General features: G+C 34.5%; 1 protein-coding gene and 1 long non-coding RNA gene across 4 annotated transcripts in view; one reads left to right on the top strand and one right to left on the bottom strand.

Moving 5' to 3' along the window:
- The window catches only part of Ccdc39 (Coiled-coil domain containing protein 39), a 622,904-nt gene extending 605,974 nt beyond the window's left edge, over positions 1-16,930 (bottom strand). The window contains exons 1-2 of one of the 2 annotated variants that reach the window (XM_067759763.1): positions 16,793-16,930; positions 13,573-13,634 (exon numbers count right to left, since the gene is read on the bottom strand). The gene's annotated coding sequence lies outside the window, so the exon portion shown is untranslated. The remainder of the gene's footprint in view (positions 1-13,572; positions 13,635-16,792) is intronic. The other variant, XM_067759764.1, reaches the window with a different exon arrangement.
- LOC137236787 (uncharacterized) lies at positions 12,494-15,500 on the top strand. Of its 2 annotated transcripts, none has more exons than XR_010948636.1 (5): positions 12,494-12,623; positions 13,621-13,653; positions 13,720-13,901; positions 14,861-15,011; positions 15,069-15,500. It is a non-coding gene; the product is annotated as an uncharacterized lncRNA (long non-coding RNA). The 2 variants fall into 2 exon arrangements; XR_010948637.1 differs by lacking the exon at positions 12,494-12,623 and adding an exon at positions 13,210-13,336.
- Positions 16,931-24,636: the final 7,706 nt, after the last annotated feature.

Genomic DNA, 24,636 nt, shown 5'->3' with positions numbered 1-24,636 from the left:
AGTGTCACGGATGAACCTTCGTCTAAGAATGCGAATGTTTCCACTACTTTGTTTTCCGAATAAATTTTAACTGGAATGATTCGGAAGAGTGGTTGCATTTGTTCGCGATCACTGCTGTGTGCGTTTATCTGTCCGTCAGAGGGTTTATTCACGTTTGTACTCACGGCACTGGTTTTATCGTGACTCATTTTATGTAATAACTGATGGTGTTTTATAGTGCAGCCATCTACTCCACAAACCTTATTTAAAGTACATTTGCGTCTATGCGGATTCAAGCATTGGCGGCACAGACTCTTTGCTTTCACTTCCTCCCACTTACGTTGGAGTGGTAGACTTCTAAAAACGTCACATTGAGTCACTTTGTGGGCAGAGGTTTTGCATATTATGCATTGTTTACCCTTTGGTACATTATGAGTTGCTATAGAATGCGACGGGTTTGCGTCGATTGTGTGCGTGTTGACCGTAGCATTGCTTTTAGTTGGTGCAAGAGATACGACAGTACTGGCTGCTTCGGCTAGATGGTATAGCCATTCGCTGAACTGTTTCACGACGGGAATCGTGTCGTCTTTTGGTTGGACTGCCCAATTCAACTTTTGGCTATTGGGAAGCTTATCAACTAACTCCTTTACTAGCAGCGGGTTATGCATATGCGTATGCATTTGGCAACCTTCCATTGTAGCGCAAATGTTTCTGACGCAAAGTGCAAATTCAATAAGGCCTTCCAGCTTATCTTTAAGTGCTGGCAAGGCTCGAGCTTTACTTATTGCGCGCTCAAGGATATGCTCAGGTCTACCAAAACACATTCTAAGGGTCTTTATGATCTCTGGAACCATTGCTGGTAGAAATAACTTACTTTTCACCATCTCTCGCGCCTTACCTTTAAGACTCGCTTGCAATCTAATTAAGTTTTCAGCATCATTGTACCCTGCAACAGTAGTGCTGTTTTCGAAGCTGCTAATAAACAGCGGCCATTCTTCGGGGTCGCCGTTGAAGACCGGAAGCTGTTTGGGGATAGCTTGCCTCGCTGCTAACTGTCCAGGTGTAGGTCCGTGGATGGGCAGTAAACTTGAAACATTTGAAGAAGGCGACTCAGCACATTGCGAGAGAATCTTGTATTTGTTATCCAAGTATAACTGCTGAATTTTCATTTCTTCTTCCAATCTTTCAAGCTGCAGATTCCTACACATTTCGGTGTATAATGGCACCTGCAGGCCTTGAGACGTTCGCATATCTACCTGCCGCATGGGTGGAAATGCTTTCGGCTGATTGTACGGTATACCAGTTGCAGAGATGCCGGCGCTGGTCGATGCGAATTGTAGCGGCTGCGTTAACAGCGCTGCTTGATTATGCTGTGACGTCAGCATTGAACTAGATGGCGGCTGCAGTGCTTGTACTGAGGTATTAATGCCAAAATTCTAGTTTGTATGACCCAAAGTGGAGAACGTCGTTGACACTGATGGTCGAGTGTAATCAGCGGTGATGGTGGAAATTACTGGGGTAGCTGTTGACATTAGTAGCGGATTAGCTCTTGATTCCGAAGTACTTGCTGTTGTTGGCAACGGTGAAAAATGCACGTGCCGGTTACCTTGCTCGGCAGTTGGCGATGATGAAGAAACGGGTTGCGCGTTGGTGGTTGGTGTATTGGTCTGGCAGTTTTCACAACTCCAGCTTACGTTAGCCACATTTCTATCTACTCCGACACAGTGAAAGTGGTACCAGGCGTCGCAGGAGTCACACTGGACCATGCTCTCTGTATCCGTTTCGTCACACTTTTGGCAATTATTGCCTGTTGATTGTTTTTCTTCATTTACCATGATAGCTAAGATTCCCGGATTTTATCAATAGTCGGTTCGCGAACTTAATAAACGTAAATAGAAAAGTTTTAAAGATTTGTTGCGCGTATTTTTAAGCGCGACAGTCGAACTATTTTTTATGAGAAAAGAAAACACAATTTTTATTTAGCAGCGTGAGCGCTTTAAAATTTTTGTATTCTTTCGCTATATTTTTGCAACTGTAACTCACTGCACAAGTGAAAATGATTTTTATGCCGGTCAAAGTGGCCTGACATTACAGTTAGTTTTTAGTAAATATTTAGTAAATGACATAGTATATGAATGTTCAAGTTTGCATGTATGGAAATGAGAAGAGAAACTTCAAATAGTAATGATATAAGTACATGTGAAATATATGCGTATGTGTATGAATTTAATGTTAATAAATAAACGAGCCAGAACTCCATACCAAGCGACTTAGGCATTGCTTACTGCTCGGCCGTAGTTTTTTGTCGATAACAGTGAATATGTGGTAAAGGATACCGATCTGGTGTAGTAATAAAATTAAGTCTTCGATAGTCTCCGCAAGGTCTCCAATCATTTGGTTCTTTTTTAGGAACGAGATGAAATGGAGATGCAATAGGAGAATTTGAGGGTCTGCATATACCAGTTTTAACTAAAAATTCAAATTCAGTTTTAGCAATTTTAAGTTTGATTGGATCAAGACGTCTGGGTTTCGAAAATGGTAAAATACCTTTTGTTTCTATCCTGTGAACTGTATGGTGTTTAACTTTTTTAGTATAATCTGGTTCACAGGTAATAGATGGAAATTCATTAAGTAATTTTGAAAACTTATTTTCGACAATAGGAATTTTGAGTGAGAAAATATCAGAAAATCCAGAAGATCCAGCAACTTTAATTTTTGTGGTAGAATCCATTATTTCTTTATTTTTAATATTGACAATAATTCCGAATTTTTCTAAAAAGTTTGCTCCTAAAATGGGTGTATCAATGTTCGCAATAATGAATGGAAATTCAAAATCTCTTCTTAAACCTAAATCAATTTTAAGTAGTTTTGTACCGAAAGTTTCAATTGAAGAACCGTTTGCTGCAGTCAAAGTAAGATCCGAATTTCTTTTATAAATTTTAAATTTAGAAAAGGGAATAACTGATACAACTGCAACGGTATCGATAAGAAAATTAAGTTTGTTGAATTTATCAAATATGAAGAGGCGACGAGTAGGTTTAATAATAGTTCCATTATCCGTCACCGTCATAATGGATCGTTTCAGTTTAAATTTTGTTCGTAATTTGAATTATGATTTTGATTAAAATTGCATGGGGGTATACATTTGAGAGCGTTATTCTTAAATTTTTTGTGATACCAACAAATAGTTGTTTGTGAATTAAAATTACGATTGTTTGAAAAATTTCTTGATCCTGAAAAATTTCGAGATTTAGATCTATTTCTATCTTTAGATCTTGAACGGATTTGTAATTGATTAATATCATTAGAAATTTTATTTAAATTTTGAAAAATAGCCGTGGTTAGTTCAGTTAAATTTTTAACGCATTGTTCTAAAATATTATTATTTATACTTGAGACTACAGGAGATTTGGAAGAATGAGGTTTATTGATTAAATCAAAAAGTTTGTCAGCTAAAATAATAATTTCATCTCTGTTTTGATTATTATTGGAAGTCAAATGGATTTGTATTTCTTGTGGTAATTTACGAATCCACAATTTAAAGATTAATTCTTGACTAACTATGGAATCAGAACCTATAAGTGATTTCATAAATCTGAATAATTCAGATGGTGAATGATCACCAAGTTCAGTTTTTGAAAATAATTGTTCTAATCGTTTTTCTTCGCTAAGAGAAAATCTTTCACATAGAATTTTTTTGATTGTACCATATTTATTAAAAAGAGGAGGAGGGTTAATAACATCTAAAATTTTAGATATAGTATCTCGTTGAAGAGTAATTAGAATATTTTGAAATTTTAAATTATCATCATTGATATTGTTAATTTCAAATTGTCCTTCAACAAGCAAAAACCAGGCATCAGGACAATCTTGCCAAAATTGTGGTAATTTAATAGATTTAGTAGAAGGAAAATTTGTAAAGTTATCTTGTGTTGAAGTATTTTGTGTTGTATTAGAGATGTTGTTTTGTGTTGTATTAATTTTAGAATTTTGAGTTGTATTGTGAGTCATGATGTTATTTGTATTTTTGATATTTTGATTTTCTGAATTTGTAAAATTACGAGTTCGTATTGGTGAACGTAGAACCATATGAAAAAAAAAAAATGGAAAATTTGAAAATTAGGAAATATTTAAGATTTTTTTTGGAAAGGGAGTTAACAATTTAAATAAAATATTTAATTTTATATAAAAAATAAGTAAATTTAAATAATTGTTAAAATATAAAAATAATCTTAAAATAAATTTGAAAGTTAAAAGGTTTAAAATTTTAATTTAAATTATAATTGAAAAAATTAAAGTAAAGAGTACAAAGTAGTTAACACTATATTTACTCCCCTTATTATAGAAAATAATAATTTTCAATTTAATTTTGATTAATATATTTAAAACTTTATTTTTTTAAAAGATATTTTTGATGACTTCAAATATTTTCATTTTTTGATAATTAAAAATAAATAATCTAATAATAAGAAATTTAAAATATAACAAGTATATTTGTTACAAGTAGATAACTCTACAACAACCATAATAGGGGTGATTATTGTACATATGTAAATACATATGTACGCTGGCACAATACCCTGCAGTCAAAAGCCAAAGTAGTCAGCGAACATTCTAGTTCATTGACTAACATTTTGTGGCGCTATTCATACTAGTTAGTGTATGAGTAGCTAACTGACTAGAATTGTGTGGCGGTCATCATACTAGTCAGCTTTTGAGTAGTTCATTGACTATAATTTTGTGGTGTGATTCATACTAGTTAGTGTATGAGTAGTTAACTGACTAGAATTGTGTGGCGTTCATCATATTAGTCAGCTTTTGAGTAGTTCATTGACTATAATTTTGTGGTGTGATTCATACTAGTTCGTGTATGAGTAGTTAACTGACTAGAATTTTGTGGCGTTCATCATACTAATCAGCTTTTGAGTAGTTCATTGACTATAGTTTTTTGTTGTGGTTCATACTAGTTAGTGTATGAGTAGTTAACTGACTAGAATTTCATGGCATTCATCATACTAGTCAGTTTTAGAATAGTTTATTGACTATAACTTTGTGATGTTATTCATACTAGTTAGGAGTTGAATGATTTAATCGACTAGAATTCCCAAACGTCCCAGACGGAATACCTATGCCGATGCCAAAACACCTTGACCATGAGGGCATCTGCAGCCTCGCACATTTTTTCTACTTATCGTTAAAAGCACTTGCCATTCCAAAATAACGGAGAATGGCAAGGATAAACCCCATACCAAAAACCGGAAACCCAACGAGTATCTACCGATATTATCCCTTCAGTCAGTAACTCATTTAAACGAAATTCTTCGGTTATCCAGACTTCCGTAAGACTACTGAACTCCATTAACACTCATCATAGAACGGTGCTGGTGCTGCTTGTCCTGTTAACCATGACTGGCTCGTTCAAAAGCTTTTGATATGGTCAACCACGGCATGTTAATGGAAGAAGGGTCTCCCCTTCCTCCAAGTCTGATCGGCAAGCATCGGTGCAATTCAGGAAAGTAACATCAAACCAGAGAATTATTATACAAGGGGTGCCACTTTTGATTAACTTCTTCAAATATCACCACCAGTAGGAGTCACTATCGCTTCCTACGCCGATGACTGCAAAATAATGGCCACAGGTCCAGGCGCACAGATCGATGAGCTTTGTAACAGAATAAGCTACCTCCCTATCTCTCCAGTTTTTTCGCCTCGCGAAACCTGGCATTATCACCGACTTAACCCTCCGCGACCTTCTTTACAACATGGACGTACCAAATGTCGACCATTGTGAACATCCACGTCGATGGCACTATGCTACCGACTGTCTTATACCCTAAAATCTTGGGAATGACGTCTTGCCGGCAACACTTGGGGTAAAGACAAACGCCTTTTCACTTACAAAGCAAGTGGCCGGCATGATATGCGTCCCCGATATGGTCGCCAAGGTTAAATAAAGGTTACTCACTGGAAGAAAATAAAGGCCTTCCAAAATTCTGCCCTCAGAATCGCTATGGGCTGTCTTCCTATGTCCCCAGAACACCATCTATACTATGAGTTGAGAGTACTCCCCATTAGTGAGAGAAATAAAATGCTAACCAAACAGTTTCTCTTAAATACCCACAAACTGGCCATCCAAACCGACATCTGATTAATGAGACTACACCGCCTAGTGGCCACAAAAGGCCATATCCGTAAGCCTTATAAGGAAATGCGGCACCCGAGAACACAGTCGTATGATGCTAAAAAGCACAAGCAGTTCCTGGATGATATCCACAAACAGGCGTCGGACCTCTATGCCAGGAGTTTCCCGGCGAATCCGGTACTCGAAGAAAAGTACTCAGAACTAGCAGAGGAGGAACGCGCTATCCGTAGGAAAACGCGCGTCACTCCAGCTCAACTTCGATCTGGATACTGTAACAGGTTAAACTCTTACCTACCCAGAATCAACCCCGACAAACAAAATGTATGTCCTGCTTACAGTGCGTCCCTACATGACACCAACCATCTATTTAATTGTAGTGTGGAACCAACGGGTCTCATTATGGTCCACCCCTGTTGAAACAGCAAGTTTCCTAGGACTGTCGCAAAGTTTAGGAACGAAACTTCAAAATCAAGGAGAACTATAAAGGAGGAGTTACTATCATTTCTTATGCCGACAGCTGCATAATAATGGCAAAAGTCCGTGGCCCCTCAATAGATAAATTAGTTTACAAAATGATTATCTATCTAATTTAATATCTCTCTAGTTCAATATACATCAACTTAATTGTAATATGCATACACAGGTATTACTATAAGGCCGTAAGACACCCTTAATACACGTCCTAAAATTTTGGAGAGGTATCAAAATACTTGTTTTGGAACGCGAATCCGAAGATAAAATCAAAGAGTTTGTGTCTATCGAAATTTATGTTATTTATTTTATTTTTTATGTATTGTTGTTTGTCGATGCAATAGATTAATATAACATATCAATGTAAACAAATTATTCTGAAAGGCGTCTATAACTCATTAAAATTTACAAATGTATAAGATGAACATACCATTAAATTTCAAGATCATAAAAATTTACCCGTTAATTTCAGCTTTAAAAAAAAAGAATTTATTTGAACATTATGATACTAGCAAGACTATAAACTAATATTAAAATAAATGTACGATAAATGCCCTTCGTATCCACTGTCTAAAACAATTATTTAGGGCTCCTTTCTATATGACGAATCGCCAGTATATTTGCACTATTGTAAACGATGGTAACATATCATTTGATAGTTGCTTTCGCCTTCCTGTTTGACATAAAGTAAGAAACGTAAAGTCCGAAGAATACCATTGCTAGACGCAATCGTTTGGAGGCGAATCAATCGATTGAACTATCGTTCGTAATACAGAATGAAGCTCTTAATTTCATTTTCTATTTTCTTTGTCATAACCTAACTCATGATGTTTCTCTATTGCAGCTATAGTTTCCCTCATCTCACGATTCCGTTTTTCCAGGGTATCCTTCATACGAGTTTTGATCTTTGTCAGTGAAACATCATATTCTGCTTTAAGTCCATCATATTCTCGCAACATATGTGTTTCTTTATCTTCAGCGTAACGCTTATAATTCGCTGCTGTATGTTTTGCTGAATTGTATTTCTTTTGCCATGCTGTCAACGCCTTTCGGTGCGCTCGCTCCAAAGTTTGTACCTTATCTTTCCATTCACTCTCTATAGCATCGACATGTTTACTTTGCTCCTCCCATTGCATCATTACGCTCGGCTTCGATTTGCGTTTGCCGTTCTTCTAATTCTTTAGATAGTTGAACAGCATGTTGATTTTTTGCTAATAATTCATCACCACATTTATGTAATATGGCAGTTTCAATCATCGTATGCGCTTCAGCATTTTTTTGTTTAGCACTTCTGCGATATGTTCACGTTCAGCTAGAATAGCTTGCTTTAATAGCTCCACTTCGGTTTGTCGCTGTTGTAGGACTTTACGCGCAAGTTCATATCCACGTTTCAAACAAATATTTTTCTCTTCAGTTTGATTTTTATTTGAAAACGTTTGATTTCGATGGCAAATAACTTGGAAATAGCATGGCGTACACGCGGTTCAATTTGCTTTATCTCAGTTATGTGCAAGTGCTTATTTTCTTGCCCATTACTGCAACATTGGCAGCCGGTTGCTTTGGTGATGCTTGTTTTGGTGGAGCTGAACTATGGATCTTTCTGCTTTTGCTGCCTTCTTTTCCCAACGTTCATTTAATTCTTCAACATCGCGTTCATGACATGCATTCTAAGCATCCAATATCTTTGCCAATTCAGAAGATTTCACCTCCGCTAATTGCAGAGTCCGTTGCATTGTAAATTTTACCAAGTAGCGCAACTAACAGCTGATCGGTGAAAATTGGCACATTCACACGCACAGTTCTCGACTCAGTTTCAAAAAAAAACTTTAGATTATTTAATTCAAATTTTAAAGTGAGATAATCCTTACAAATTTATGTATACAGAATATATATGGCGTTTTTGTTGTTATTAAAACAATAGTTTTATTTATGTTAAAGCTTTATAATTTTTTTTTTTAACTTTGAAAAATCTCCGAACACCATTCCTTCATTATATGACATTCGACTGCCTAGTCCACTGCCTTCCACTCTATTCGCAACATAACCTCTACTTAAGCTGCCAAACTATATAGTAAACAATGGTCCGTTGAAAATTGGCTATTTTCTCGTCTTGCATATATGGACATTTACAGCGATGACAAAAGATCGTCGATAAACGAAACTATCGATTTCGATATAGCGATATATGCATGATGGAATTATAGAAGGTGACGCATTGCGCATGTAAACATTAGTTCAGCTGTTTTTTATGGGCAATTATTACGTCATTTTCCTTTAGCTCTTGTTTTTTTCTTTCTTTCATTCGCTTAAGTAGGCAAATGTGGCGTAGTTGCGCAGAACGAAGCAATTTTGAACTTGTGAATGCGCAATCTGGGTAGGTTATTTGTGCGATATAAGTAAGCATTTCTACACTTTACGCGCTGCCTTATATTACCTTAAACCATTAAGTTTTGTGTTCCCGTAAAAGTATACTGTTCAAAATTTTAAGAATACGACTGTGTGTAAATTAGTTCCAGTTCAGTGAAAAAAATTTGATGTTCAAAAATTTGTATAGAAATTTCATTTAAAAGGCGATTGTAATTTGTATGCATGAAAACAGTACAGATATGTCGTCAATAAAAGTAAGGCGGACTTACATGCGCGACATGTAGCGGCAACGGTGCTACACTTTTTGGACTTTGTCCATAAGAATGCATGCAAAGAAGATTTTGGCGCGTAGTGTAGTGCAGCTAAATCTGTGCTTGTATTAAAGCAGCAAGACGTTTCATAGTTTAAAGGGCGAATTAATGGTGACTTATAACCATAAATCCATAACCAGATAAAACAGCTGAACTAATCTACCTTATGGAAATCAATGTAATCGATTAATGGTGCCATACCATAACGCTAACTCGATTACATTGATTTGCATAAGGTAGGTGTGATCAGCTGTTTTATCTGGTTATCGCTTTATGGTTATAAGCCACCATTAATTCGCCCTTAAAATCAACGCAGAAAGGCGATCCATGTAAATTTTTTGCTCGCGTTGCTTTGCTTTATGCCTTTGCTGCTGTATTCAACCTATAGATTTGCTTTCTGTTGTTACCGCATTGGTGGTTTTACATGTAAAGCTTTATATATTATTTGGAAAAGAAAATATTGTGGCTATTCCATAAAAAGTTTGTTATAGTTGTAATATAACAACAGCTGTTTTAAGAAAAACATAACACGAGCGCGGACGAGCATATTAGCCGACTACATTTTTTCGATCTATCGTTGGCAAGCGCAATAATCAATAAACGGCTTGTGTATACACATCTAACTTTTTCAGTATACATTCTAAATTATCAAGCGTGTACGGAAAAGTGGAAAAATTTTGCTCGTGCCTTATAAAAATAATAAAAAATAAAAAATAAAATTAAAAATATAAATTTTGTGGTGTTTTGCGATTTTGGTGAGTTGAAAATGCATGTAACAATGAGTAGCAAACGTAATATGAGAAGACTTTTCAAGAAGCAAAGGGAAATGTACGCTAGGACTTTGTTTATACCAGTTTCTAGTAATGATGAAGCAGGGCCATTAAAATCCTCTGTGGAGGAATGCGGTACTAGCATAAGTGGAGTTGGCGATATAGGGAGTTTGCCTACTAAGTGTGAATGTGAGGAAAGTGATTGTTCAGATGGAGCTATGAATGTAGATAGTGGAAATTCAGTTGAAGGCAAACTGCAGCGTTCCTTTAAGGAAAAAATCCTGGAATGGTTTACTACTTTTAGACCATCACGTAGAGCATTTGACAGCCTTCTTAGTATTTTACAAGAAGAGAATCTAGATGTACCAAGAAGCGCCGAAACACTCTATGCCAAAAGAAGAGACATCGCTGTTACTAAATCCATTCCACCAGGACTCTATTGCCATGTTGGTTTGAGAAAGCAATTGGAGAAAATGCATACATATTTAAAGAAATTGACACCTTTTATATAGACATCAACATTGATGGGTTGCCATTATTCAGAAGCTCTCGCATTCAATTGTGGCTAATATTGGTGCGGCTAGTTGATTTTAGCACTGTTTGTGTTTTTCCTGTCGGTATATATGTTGGAAATAAAAAGCCAAACGATGTTTCGGAATTTTTAAATCCTTTTGTTACGGAAATGGAGAATATCTTAGAAAATGGCATTGAACTAGGTGGCAAATTGTTAAAAGTTCTGATAAGGTCAATTGTGTGTGACGCTCCCGCGAAAGCGTTTGTTTGCAGTACACCTTATCATTCAGCTTCTCATGGTTGCAGCAAGTGTACGCAAATCGGGGTTAAAGTAAACCATGTAATGGTATATTCTTCTGTGCCTGGAAATTTGGTAACTGACAATGACTTTTTAACCAGAAGATATAAAACACATCATGTCCCGAAATTTAGGAATTCAAAGACTCCACTAGAAAAAATTGGTGTAAAAATGATAAGCCAAGTAGCAATAGATAGTATGCATTTGGTGGATTTGGGGATAATGCGAAACTTTTTAAAAAGAATTATACAAGACGATATAAATATAAAAGTTGAAAAGCTTAAAAAGAAACATATGTCACAATTTTTAGTCTCTCTAGCACCGTTCATAACGAAGGAATTCGCCCGTAAGCCCAGATCGTTCGATGAAATCTCAAATTGGAAGGCAACTGAGTTTCGCCAATTTCTGTTATATACAGGGGTCCTTATTCTGAAAGACAATGTTCATGGTGACTTACATTATCAATTTTTGATTCTATTCTGTGCGTATAGGATGCTCTTTTGCCCCAAATCATATTTAGATAATATGGGAATTGCAAAAAATATGTTATCTTTATTTGTTGAAAATTTCTCGACTATATTCGGGGATTCCAGTGTTACTCATAACGTTCATCATTTACTACATCTAACGGAGAGTGTTGAATCAATTGGTCTGTTATCAAGATTTTCAGCTTACAATTTCGAAAATTATTTACAAACATTAAAAAGTATGTCAAAAAGTCAACTCAAATTCTTCCACAAATAATAAATCGAGTCAGTCATGAAACGTTGCTAGCAAATGAAAAGCATCAGGGCTTTAAAACTTTGAGGGGCAGAGGTTTGTGTTATTTTTTCCAGGATTGTGTCTTTTCTTCTAAAAATCCAGATAGCTTCTGCCTTATTAAACCATTCAAACCAATAAAAATTACAGGGTTTTCAGAAGACAGACGTTTTATAATAGGGAAAGAGTTTGCAAATTTGAGGAGTTTCTTTTTAGAACCAATTGACTCCATGTCTCTTCGTATTTGCTTGGGCGACTTCACACTCATAGACGAGGAAACCCAATATCCTATTGAAGAAATAGAATGTAAGCTAGTAGGTCTCCCTCATATTGATAGCATATTATTGTTGCAATTGTTACATGGCACTTTTTAACTCAATTTAAATTGAACACATTAGGGAAATTAATAGTTTGCTTTGTTTGGTGATTCGAAATCATATGCAGCAAAATATTAATTTCCCTTCTTTTAACTAAATTAACATAGAGTAAACTTTGACAATAAATATAACAATCATACCAAAAGAAGTAAAGTGCGTATCCTTCAGCAGCGTTGAGAACGTACCATCATCCTCTTGTAAGTTTCATCACATATACATATGAATAAGATATCATCAACTTAAGTATTCTTTTTTAGATAAAAAGTCACAAGTTGCAGAGTGTGCAGGTTGCAAGGCGCTGGATGCAAAGATAACAAATTTGCAAGGTAAGTTATTTGACGGGCATGGTAGTCACAGTTTTAGGCTATTTGCCGCTCCCCCGCGAAATTCGAGTATAAATGCACTCATCCGTCAGCTTACTATGATGCATACAAAATCTTTTGTGTCGGGCCTATAATTTCAGTCCAATGCAATGCAATTCTATAGTACCATCGGTACTAAGCGTTCTCTAACTTGGTAATCTTCTGTCATATCGAACAATTTTGTAAACAAATTGTTTATATTTTGAGAAGTTAACGATTTATAAAATAAATCTCATACTTTAAGGGTTTACATCGTTTGACTATAATAAAATAGGTAAAATATTGTGCTACAGGTTTTTACTTTACAACATGTGTTAGCTGATTAGACACGTCTAAATGTTGCAAGTATATTACCCTTTTACCTTTGCTAACGTTGCGCTTTTACTAGAGGCAATTTAAAAGTTCTGGTAATGGTCTAGTTGAGGGGTCGACTGCTAACACGCGTCGAGAATATCGAGAGAGGTGTTAAAGGACCTCAACAACAATAATCCGAAGGCGAAAAGCAAAATTGTATCTCTGTCCGGAGATATTTGCAGTTGGATTTGGCAATGGTTGTTATGCACTGAAAAAAAGTGTGTGCTGAAAGGGATTTTGCACGCATTTTTTTTTATCCCACCCCATTGGTGGACCGGCCAGGTTAATTTTTTATAATCGCGGCCGAAGCCCCTTAACGCAGAAAGCTGTTCTCAAAATTTCGGAGGAACCCGTGGGTAATTTTTCGGCTTTACGTTAATATCTTTTGAACGAGTTAAAGTTGTTCTTTTCCGCCTTCGGATTATTAATACTGAAGTCAAGACGCCTCGTTTAACACCTCTCTCGATATTTTTGGACGCGTATTAGCAGTCGATCCCTCAACTAGACTTTTACCATATAAATAAGCCACACGCAAATTTTCACCGTACGGCCGATTTAAATGAAATATACAACAAATTTTTAAGAAAAAGTGATTCAGTGTATAGAGGGTAATTTTTGTATGTATGAAGCGTGGTAGGTATCTGATATATATACCAACAATACCGGGCCAATGATACTTAACAGTAAAAGGGTTTAAAATTTTGTGGTTGTTGATATTTTGATGATTTGGCTGCATATTCCATTTACGATTCCGGATAATAAAATAATTTTTGTTATAAGTCTACACTTTTTCCAGTCAAGTTCAGAAAATGACAAAAGATGATCAAAAATTTCAATTTAAACTCAAAAGTTATTGCAATTAATTTTACCTGTTTGCTTGCAATTGACACAATAATTTGTGTTGTTTTTACTTCCAGAATCAGTCGGAAACCTGAAGGAGACCATTTTGTGTAAGAGTGTTAAATATTTTCTATATATTACATACACTTAAATTCAACTTTTCAACTTTTCTTTAGCCTTAATGTCTTCTCAGAATACTGCAGTGATGACTGCACTTGCAGACACAAAAGTGGTGATGAGCAAGTTGGTTCAACAAGATGCTGCAGCATGCTCAGTCAGATCTTACTTTCCTCTGTAGTGTGCAGAGGATTTGTTTAAGATAAATGAAAAGGTTATTCCTGAAAATCGGACTTTGTTTGTGAGTATTTTTTCCAACAGTGAAAATTATAAATAATCAATTAGGTTTGGTGAACCGTTGTTGAATTTTTATTTTATTTAAGGTTTCTTAAATCGGGTTAATTTTTTCAGAAAGGAAACTCAGCCTATCACACCGATGGTCCCGATAAAAAGCTCAAACATTTGGAAACATGTTTTTTCAATTAGAATGAAGTATTTATCGGCAGTGATTTGGCAAACACTAAGAGTGTATTTCTGCATGAAAAGCTTCTCAGTGAAAATTCATCTGCCTTGCAGATGACGTTCAGAATCGCCGTAAGCCCTGTAGTTCGCGTCTCGCCAATTTGTAAGAAAAACTAAAAAAAAGATCAATACAAATTGAAAGAAAAGTTCGGCCTAAACCTCGTCGTAGGTAAATCGCACCAAGTACTAATTTTATTTAATTTCAAAAAACTTACTAACTGTACGATAAGAGCTCTTGGCTGAGAATATGGAGTTTGATTACACCCGATCTTAGACAGCCTTACTTCTTAATTTTACTTTTTACATAAAAAATTAAAGGTGGAAAATTTTTAAAATCTCAATGGATAGTAATTGGTGAATCGGATTAAAGACAACGTCTACTTATTAATTCCATACTGTTTTATCAATTTCACAAATATGTTGACAGATTCATATTTATCGTTGGTGTAAAATCGGTTACGCCATTGTAGAACAAAATACGGACCCACGACAAAAATTTCAAAAAGTTTTCCACAGTCTTTTGCTGCTTTTCTTCGTCATACTTCCTTCTGGACAGTAAACATTTGTTTTAAAGTTTTCTTAATTACTTATCGTTAGCTCAATTAATAAAGTCCCAAACCAACAATTAGAAGATATGTTAAAAATTTGGTTGTGGACTTTGTGAATGGAGTTAAAGCTATATTGTGATTGGAATGATTTTGTATCATACTTGGTATGTTTTAATAATTATTTTCACAGATTTCAACACTTAGGAACTTACTGCAAAATTCGGTGAACAAACACCTTCACAAAGTCCTCAGCAGTGCAGTCATAATGGACTACAATGTTGACGGCACTCATGGGAAGAAGGGCCTTAAAGAACACGCAAAATTTTATTCAGTTTTCTTGGGTAACATCCGTAAAAAGCATTAAATTAACATAATCTTAATATATTATTATTTCGTAGAATCTATTATAAGTCTGACTTCTAATGATGAACCGGAAGAACAACTACGAAAAGCAATGCAGTTGCATAAGACGCGGGTTTTCCAAAAAAAAGGCGGCATGGCGAAGGCAGTAAAACCATTGCCAGAAAGGCTGGATTAACTGTTTCACTAGACCTTTTTCAGGTTTAGTTCAGAAAGTTGCAATTCTCAAATAAACCTAAAAAAGGCGTAGCTACTTAGTTACATAAGAATAATGAAACCTTGAAGGTTAATTTTTGAAATGAATTTGAGTTTAGTTAGGAAACTTTGAGTTATAACTTTTTAATTTTTATATATAAGTAATTTTAATTTACAATAGTTCCTAAGATGTAGGTTATTTTTGAAATGAATTTGAATTTAGTTAGAAAATTTTGAACTATTATTTTTTTAGTTATTATATACAAGTAATTCTATTTACATTAGTACCTATTTTTATATATTTTGAAGTGATATATATGAAGTGATATCTATACATTAATAATTTTATAAATAAATTACATTAATCAAAAATGTATTTGAACTACATTTTTTAATTTTTATAGACGTATATATATATTTATTCAAATCTATTACAAAGTATTATGTATTGAAGTGATAAATTTTAAAGTGATATACATATGTATATATAAACATATTTTTTATATATATGAAATATGATGAATAAATGAATTTGAGCTAATTTATTCAAGTAATTTTTTAGCCCGACTAGGTCTAGTAAATTAACTAATAGGACGCTGATGCAAATATTGACTAGTATGTCAACTGGTATTACAATGATGCATACTGTCTGAGTAGTATGTCAACTGGTATGTTGATGTTGAATACAGTGACTAGTATGTCAATTGGTAGGACCCTGATGGGTATGCTGACTAGTATGCCATCTGGTATAATGCTGGCGCAAAGGCTGACTAGTATGTCAATTGGTAGGACCCTGATAGGTATGCTGACCAGTATGCCATCTGGTATAATGCTGGCTCAAAGGCTGACTAGTATGTCAATTGGTAGGACCCTGATGAGTATGCTGACTAGTATGTCATTTGGTATAATGCTGGCGCAAAGGCTGACTAGTATGTCAATTGGTAGGACCCTGATGGGTCCTGATGGGTATTCTGACTAGTATGTCATCTGGTATGATGTTGGTGTATATAATGACTAGTTTGTCAATTGGTATGATGCTGATGCAGAGGCTGGCAATTGATATTTCGTAGGACATCGCCGTGTTAAAAATACCAGTTGCTAATATGGAAAAAAGACAGAACTCATACTAGTTGAAATTTTTGGCAAACTAGTATTCTTCTAGTATACAACTAGTTGGTTTGACTGCAGGGTAGTATTAAACGCTTCAACTAGGTAAAGTGTTTCATCATAGCGGAACCATACAGGTGGAAGTTTATCAGCTAATTGGTACTTTTTTTAGCTGCTTTGACATTTCCACCCCTGGAACAGAACGTTTTTGACACTCAACCAAACCGCTTCGCCAACTGAACTAGCTTTGTTTTTTTTTTTGTTGCTTTCTATGCAATTCGCTAATATACCTAGCGTTTTATTTCCTCTAGCTTGCAAAAAAAAAAGCGGCTATTGTCTCTACTAAAACAGGCGACCCTGTAAATATATGCGCGTTAATACTAATAAACTATTGCGTGTGGAGAAGACGAGTGAAAAGCTTAATATAATTTATTTTAATTCGTCTTCGAATAGCTCTCACCTACTCTATTTTACCGTTTTCGAGAACAATTATTGTTGCATATTTTTCTCAAAATCGAACCATTACATTTCTTTACTACGAGCTCGAATTCACGTCAATGTGATTTAAAACTAGTTAACACCCCTACAAGAAACGCTGATAGTTTTACTAATACACTCACACTTGTAATTGACACTGCTGATCCTGAGATGACGTAAACATTGATACTCAAATTTATGTATGTTCCTTTGTTCGCTCACGCATCTCCCCATGTTCCCAACGACAGCCTATAATCATGAAAAAGAAAGGACTCAAACTGGGAAAGCTTCGGACACCTGGTACAGAAAAAAAGAACATACAGCAGATACCATTATGCATGTGAGACAGATACATAATTCTCAACGGAATTTTATGTATGCGAGAACAGTTTATCCGATTTAATCATGTTGTCACTACTGACTGTCATATGACAATCAATTGATTATCACGGTTGTTTTGTTATTTTTTAAATTCCGCCATTTTCAACCGACGAAAACCATATAAAAAATAAGTTTAAAAAATGAAAAAAGAGTATTTCAAAGCTCCATGCTAAAAGAAAAAAAATCGAAAATAATATTAAAAAGTACCAAAAGCTGTCGGAATGTATGGGGCGCACTCAAAAAATTGATATGCGAAAAATAATAGTGGTTAGTGGTGATTCATTTTTAAATGTGTTTCCGCATGAGGAAAGCGATCTTCTGTTGTTTTGTTATTTTCTGAATTTAAATTGAACATTCTGAACTCGAATTCTTATAAAACTATTTATTTTAAACAAATAAGAAACACGTATGCTTTTATCACGTACAAAATTAAAAACGTAATGAAATAAAGTAAATAAAAAGCAAAAAGCATTGTTTCATTTTTGGCGGAATATAACAATGGTCATTTATGATAGTATAACAGTCAAACCTGATATCTACAGTAAACTATCATTTATGACACTTTTTGATAGGTAGAGTGTCAGCAATGATCCAGGAAAAGGAATGAGAGTGAGCAGTCCGGCTATATACTTAATCAGTAGGCGATGTTGGTGTATAAGAAGGAGACAAAAACTCACACGTACAAAGTTGTTTACATCACATTTGCGCAAGTCCCTTTAAGTTCGTGATAGGAAGTTTGTATGAGGCGCTGATCGTTATGTTGACATTGCTGACAATCAGATGATAGTCACATGATAGTCAGTATTCTTGTAGGGACGTATTATCAGAATGGACAGCATTTTAAGTCCTAAGAACAAACATCATAAAATATTTTTAGATGGATTCGAATATACATTCGATAGGTCGTATAATGAAACAGATTATTTTTTCTGTAGCAAGTAGGAACTTAATTCTATTTCACAAAATTTGAAGTTTTTTTTTCACTTTCGTGAATATGTTTTAGTAAAAAACGTGATTCGAATTGTGTTGCCAGATTAATTCGGTATAACAACGTGGAACCAGGTGAAAATAATTACAACATGAAGATAACAGGCATTCATTTACATGCACCAGATGCTAGGAAAGTGGAATTTTATCGATTGGCAAAATACTTAAACGAAAGGCTACTGAAGAGTGTAGTACCTCGAGAGATATTGCAGGACAGACTATAGCAAATGCAAATACAGTTGTTAGCCGATTCTCCCTTCAGTCGAACAAATGATGCGCACCGTCAGACGAACACGTACTTTATATTTCGTTCTGAGAAACCCTCAATCTCAAAGAATTCGTTCTTGAAAATGAGTTTATCAAAACAATAGATGGAAAACAATTTTCGCTATATGATAGTAGGCTAACACCCCTATTATGAACTCATGCGATACACGATAAACGCTTGCAATCTGTTCTACCGTATTATGAAATGAATTCTTGCGTGTGAAACCCGATCGTTAGCGTTTATCGTGGTATAGCCATACGTTAACTATCGCATAAACTGTTCAATTTTCTACGCTAGCTATCGTTGATAAATTTTTCCACGATACGCTGGGAGCACAAGTAAGGAGGGGACTGTCTTCCGCTGTGCCGAAGACTTCATACCTTTCATGAATGGGGCTGAACGATAATCTTATCCCGTTCGTAATCTCCAAATAATCGGATGTATAAGATAAGAAATATATATTGCACAGATGTACATACCTAAAGGATTTTTAAGATAAATATAAAATAAAAGATGGCAAAAAACCCCCTTATCTGAACGATCGGTATTATATATAGCTCCGATCGAAGTGATTTTTATGGGAGATCTTTTATGATATATTAGAATATATATCACCAAGTTTCACGTTTTTATATTGGAAACTAAGAGAAACCGTGGTGTGATGGTAGCGTGCTCCGCCTACCATACCGTATACCCTGGGTTCACACCCCGGGCAAAGCAAAATCAAAATTTTAGAAATAAGGTTTTTCAATTAGAAGAAAATTTGTCTAGGCGGGGTCGCCCCTTGGCAGTGTTTGGCAAGCGCTCGGGGTGTATTTCCGCCATGAAAAGCTCTCAGTGAAAACTCATCTGCCTTGCAGATGCTGTTCGGAGTCGGCATAAAACATGTAGGTCCCGTCCGGCCAATTTGTAGCGAAAATCAAGAGGAGCACGACGCAAATTCGAAGAGAAGCTCGGCCTTAAATCTATTCGGAGGTTATCGCGCCTTACATTTATTTATTTAATGGAGAAATAGCCAAAAATCTCTCTATCTGAACGATCGGTTGTATGGGATATAACTATATATAGCTCCGATCAAAGTAATTTTTTCAGGATATCTTCTATGATATTTTAGAATATATATCACCGAGTTTCACGTTAATACTTTCTAAATTGCGGCAGGAATGACCAAAATCGTCTTATCTGAACGATCGGTTGTATGGGAGATATATGTTATAGTCGTCCGATCCTACCGGACCTGACGAATGTCTAATATAATACAAAAAAAAAATCCTTGTGCCAAATTTCATTGAGATATCTCAAAATTTGAGGGACTAGTTTGCGTTCAAACAGACAGACGGACATGGCTATATCAACTCAGTTCGTCGCCCTGATCAATTCGGTATACTTAATGGTAAAGTTAATATACCATTTCATGTTCATGAAAGGTATAATTATTACATAATCCAAAAGAATCCAACTAAAGCCACATTCCCAACACTCTGTTGCAACACCCTTGGCAACAAACTTTAAAGTGGCAGAAACCTTCAAAGTATTTGGGATGGATGACCTATTTTTACGGGCGCGCAAACTGCCTTCTATTTCTGTTAGGACATACTCTGAAATCAATTTCGTTCATTAAACTTTTTTTACTTTTAGTATGTCAAGTACTTACAGCGTAGAGTTCATCTCACGAAGATTGTAAACATCTCTCAATTTTCTTTTTCTGTGGCGTCTATGCAAGTTTCGTCAGTTTGTTTATTTGAGTTTGCTATCTTTTCGTATAGATTCACAAAAATTTGTAAACAAAACTCTGCTGCCATTCACAATAGCACATCTATCGGGCGTGTGAAAATCGCAATATGAAAGCTGATTTTTCATGATACGCTAAATTGATACGAGTGTATAAGTGATTTATACACATTTTGTGCACAGTTCAACTTAAATCGGACATCCAAAACTTTTTGTTAATATTTACAAATGTCTTTATTCTAAATAAAAAACACTATCCAAATAAATATTCCAAACTTCCAGAATTCGTCAAAATTTCCATAAATTTTTATGAAAATAAATTTTTGGGTTCACGATTTAAGGTGTCTGTCACTGTACATACATATGTGTTTCAAATTGTTTTTTTATTAATATTTTCTCTAGAGCACAACATAACGTTAGAGGCTTTGAACTATATGAAAATTAGCCATTTAAGTGAGATAGTGCCAAAATCTCTGTTTGGCAACAGGATCATTTTTGAACATAATTTGCGTCTTTGGCAAATATCACAAGGCTACGACAACGAGTGCCACAGTGGATCAACACAATCTATCAGGAATAGTTTTTGTGATGCCGTTGATGACTCAAATGATGTAATTGTTAGAAAAACAACCAAGAAAATATCATTTGTTTAATATCGTTAATTTCAATAGATTCCAATTTTAGACGTCTTAAAATCCAGTTCTGGTGAGGCAGCACTATTGAATTCGTACGTGATATATAAAAAACTTTCAGCACCACAGAGAAAAATTATAACTACTTCTATATGCGCATACATTATCGATAATAAAATATCAGCTCGGCCGAAATTATTCGAAAATATTTCTAAAAGAGTTGTTGTGATTTTTCCTACAAAAAACAAAGGTAGAGTTTAATTACAGCACAATAATTGGGTAGTTCACAAGAGTGTGGTATTCGTTGTAAAGTCTTAAGTTTTGGTCTGTTACTATGGTTTCCAATATAAAATTTGATAACGTGGCACATACGACGAATGGGAGACCTTGTGAATACCCTAAATAATACACACAAAAAAATTATAAAATATAATAGCCAAAAATGAATCAAAACAAAAATCTTAATAAAAAACAGTTTGTTTCAGGATACTTATTTTTTAAGCAGAAAGTGGAGAAAGCCAAGAGTCTCCCTATATGCGAATTGTGCCATTACATCACCCTCCTTGGAAATGAAGGAATCGGCAGGGTAATCAATTCTGCCGTCTTATTCTTGCCCAAAATCATTTGATTTAAGCTATTTTAAATGAATTAACTCAAACACACATCAGCTTATGTTTCAATTAATAACAAGCTGTATGAGCTTAGTTATTATGTGAAATAGTTTCAATTAATGATAAGTAAATTTATTTGTACAATGCTATTGAACTTATTTAATATTTAAATGTAAAATAGTTTTAATTTGTGGTTATTCAATTTATTTATACAATGTTATTGAGAAATATTTTTTTTTATTGCATTGTAATATGCAAATATCAGTTATATGACATGTGTGTAATTTTGATACAAGAATTCAGATCAGTTTTTTGTTTTTAATGTATTTTTTTTATAATAATCTTTTTTTGTTTTTGTTTTTTTTTTTTTTACATTAGATTAAGAAATTGTAGCTTTTAAATAATAATTATTTTTTATGTTGTATATATATGCTTATAATAATAAGAAAATGAAAAACTTATAATTATATAATTTGGATTGTTTTTTGAAAGTTAATAAAATAGAATTTTTTTTTTGTACCGTTTAGTGTACCGATGAAAAATGGTCTATGTTACTTTTTGTACACGGTTTTTGTGGGTTGTTTTTGATATTCTAGTTTTTTCGTCATAAATTGTTACATTTACGTCATCCATTTGCTTAACTACATATGGACCCTCGTAAATGCTTGCGCGTTTATCGCGCGGTTTTTTTTTCTACTCTGACCGTACTAAGAGACAACTTAGCTTTGAACAATATTTTAGGATTTTCTCGTTCATTTTCCGCAAATTACTTTTGCAGGTTTTGTAAAGCAAATAAAAATGAAACAAAAACTCAATTTGAAGATAATACTTTTGTAATGCGCACGAAGAATAATTATGATGAGGACACTCTCCTATTAGATGTTGAAAAAACAGGAATAAATGAGAAATCTGTTTTCATGTACTTAATAATTATTCAGTAGATATCCTTCGTGATATATTTGAAGGAATACTGAAATACGACCTTAGTCACATACTTTTGTACTTTTTGAAAGCAAAATACTTCTCTTTACATTTTTTAAACATGAGAAAACATAATTTTGTATACGAAAAATCTGAAATGGGCAATTCATCGCCACCTATTTCCTTGCAAAATTGAAATGTTGACATTTGCACTCTTTTTTCCGCTAATTGGAGATAAAGTACCTAAAAATGACAAAAGGTGGCTTTTTATGCTTAATTTGTTAGTTATTGAACTTAATTCTACTACCTGAATGTAGTAGCCTCGACTTGTTATCGATAAAAGAAATGGTTAGTATTCACAACAAAAAATACTGTGAGCTTTTTACTGACACGTTAAAGCCAAAACACCATTTACTCTTACACTATTGCAGAGTTATAGAAGATCTGGACCTTTGAAAAACTTGTGGAGAGCTAAAAGCTTATGCAAAAAATACATGTTCTCGTAAAAATATTATACCTAATGATAGGTTATAAATTATCTCTAAATTTTTCAAATTATATTTCCAACTTTGATGACGAAGTATATATTTTCAGCTTAATACCGTTTCGTGGTCCTTTATCGAAAAATTTATCCATATTTGAAATGTTTTACACAACGCAGGATATTGAAAAATGTATTTGCTTTGAGTATATTTATCTATCAAATATGTTTGTATATTTTTTCCAACCTAATATTATTATTTTCAAAATTAAAGAAGTTTTTAAGTTGGAGAATGAGGTGTATACGCTTAATAAAAAATGAAAAAATTTGTTATCGTATATCCCAGAAGAAAAAATAAAAAATTTTAAAGTCGTTCATTTAAAAAAAATGTCGTACCCACCAATAAAGGCACATATATTAAATAAGAATATGTATATGAAACTTAAATATTATTTGTAAACATTTTGTAAAAAGCTTTATTAATAACAACTTAAATAAATGTAGATATGTATATGAAAAATTATTTACTGAGTAAAACATTTACTTCTATAAAGGAACAAGTAAGGAAGGCTAAGTTCGGGTGTAACCGAACATTACATACTAGCTGAGAGCTTTGGAGCCAAAATAGGGGAAAATCACCATGTAGGAAAATGAACCTAGGGTAACCCTGGAATGTGTTTGTATGACATGGGTATGAAATCCAGAGAGTCACCCCTGGTCCACCTTTATGGCGATATCTCGAAAAGGCGTCCACCTGTGGAACTATGGCCCACTCCTTCTAAAATACTCTTCAATACCTTCCATTTGATACCCATGTCATACAAACACATTCCAGGGTTACCCTAGCTTCATTTTCCTACATGGTTATTTTTCCTTATTTTGTCTCCAAAGCTCTCAGCTGAGTATGTAATGTTCGGCTACACCCGAACTTAGCCTTCTTTGCATGCTCATATTTGGTATAGAATTATGGCATTTTTTTTTCATTTTTCGTAATTTTCGATATTGAAAAAGTAGGCGGATTTCGGCCATTTTTTATACCAAGATAAAGTGAGTTCAGATAAGTACGTGAACTAAGTTTAGTAAAGATATATCGATTTTTGATCAAGTTATCGTGTTAACGCCCGAGCGGAAGGGCAGACGGTCGACTGTGTATAAAAACTGGGCGTGGCTTCGACGGATTTCGCCCGTTTTCGCAGAAAACAGTTATCGTCGCAGAATCTATGCCGCTAACAAATTTCACAAGGATTGGTAAAGTTTTGTTCGACTTATGGCATTAAAAGTATTCTAGACAAATTAAATGAAAAAGAGCGGAGCCACGCCCATTTTGAAGTTTTCCTTTATTTTTGTATTTTGTTGCACCATATCATTACTGGAGTTGAATGTTGACATAATTTACTTATATATTGTAAAGATATTCAATTTTTGTTAAAATTTTACTTAAAAATTTTTCTTTTTTTTATAAGTATGCGTGTTCGTCATACGATTTTGCTAATTTTTATTTAGCACGCATATAATAATAAGCGTAACGTTCCTACCAAATTTCATCATGATATCTTCAACGACTGCCAAATTACAGCTTTTAAATTACCTTCTTTTAAAAGTGGGCGGTGCCACGCCACTTGCCCAAAATGTTACTAATTTTCTATTTTGTGTCATAAGGTCAACCCCCCTACCAAGCTTCATCGCTCTATCCGTCTTTGGTAATAAATTATCGCACTTTTTCGGTTTTTCGAAATTTTCGATATCGAAAAAGTGGGCGTGGTTGTAGTCCGATTTCGTTCATTTTAAACAGCGATCTGAGATGAGTGTGTACTA

Source organism: Eurosta solidaginis, chromosome 1, assembly GCF_040869045.1.
Source record: "Eurosta solidaginis isolate ZX-2024a chromosome 1, ASM4086904v1, whole genome shotgun sequence".
NCBI lineage: Eukaryota > Metazoa > Arthropoda > Insecta > Diptera > Tephritidae > Eurosta > Eurosta solidaginis.
The sequence above is the reverse complement of the archived record's forward strand: the minus strand, read 5'-3'. Positions and strand labels throughout refer to the sequence as shown.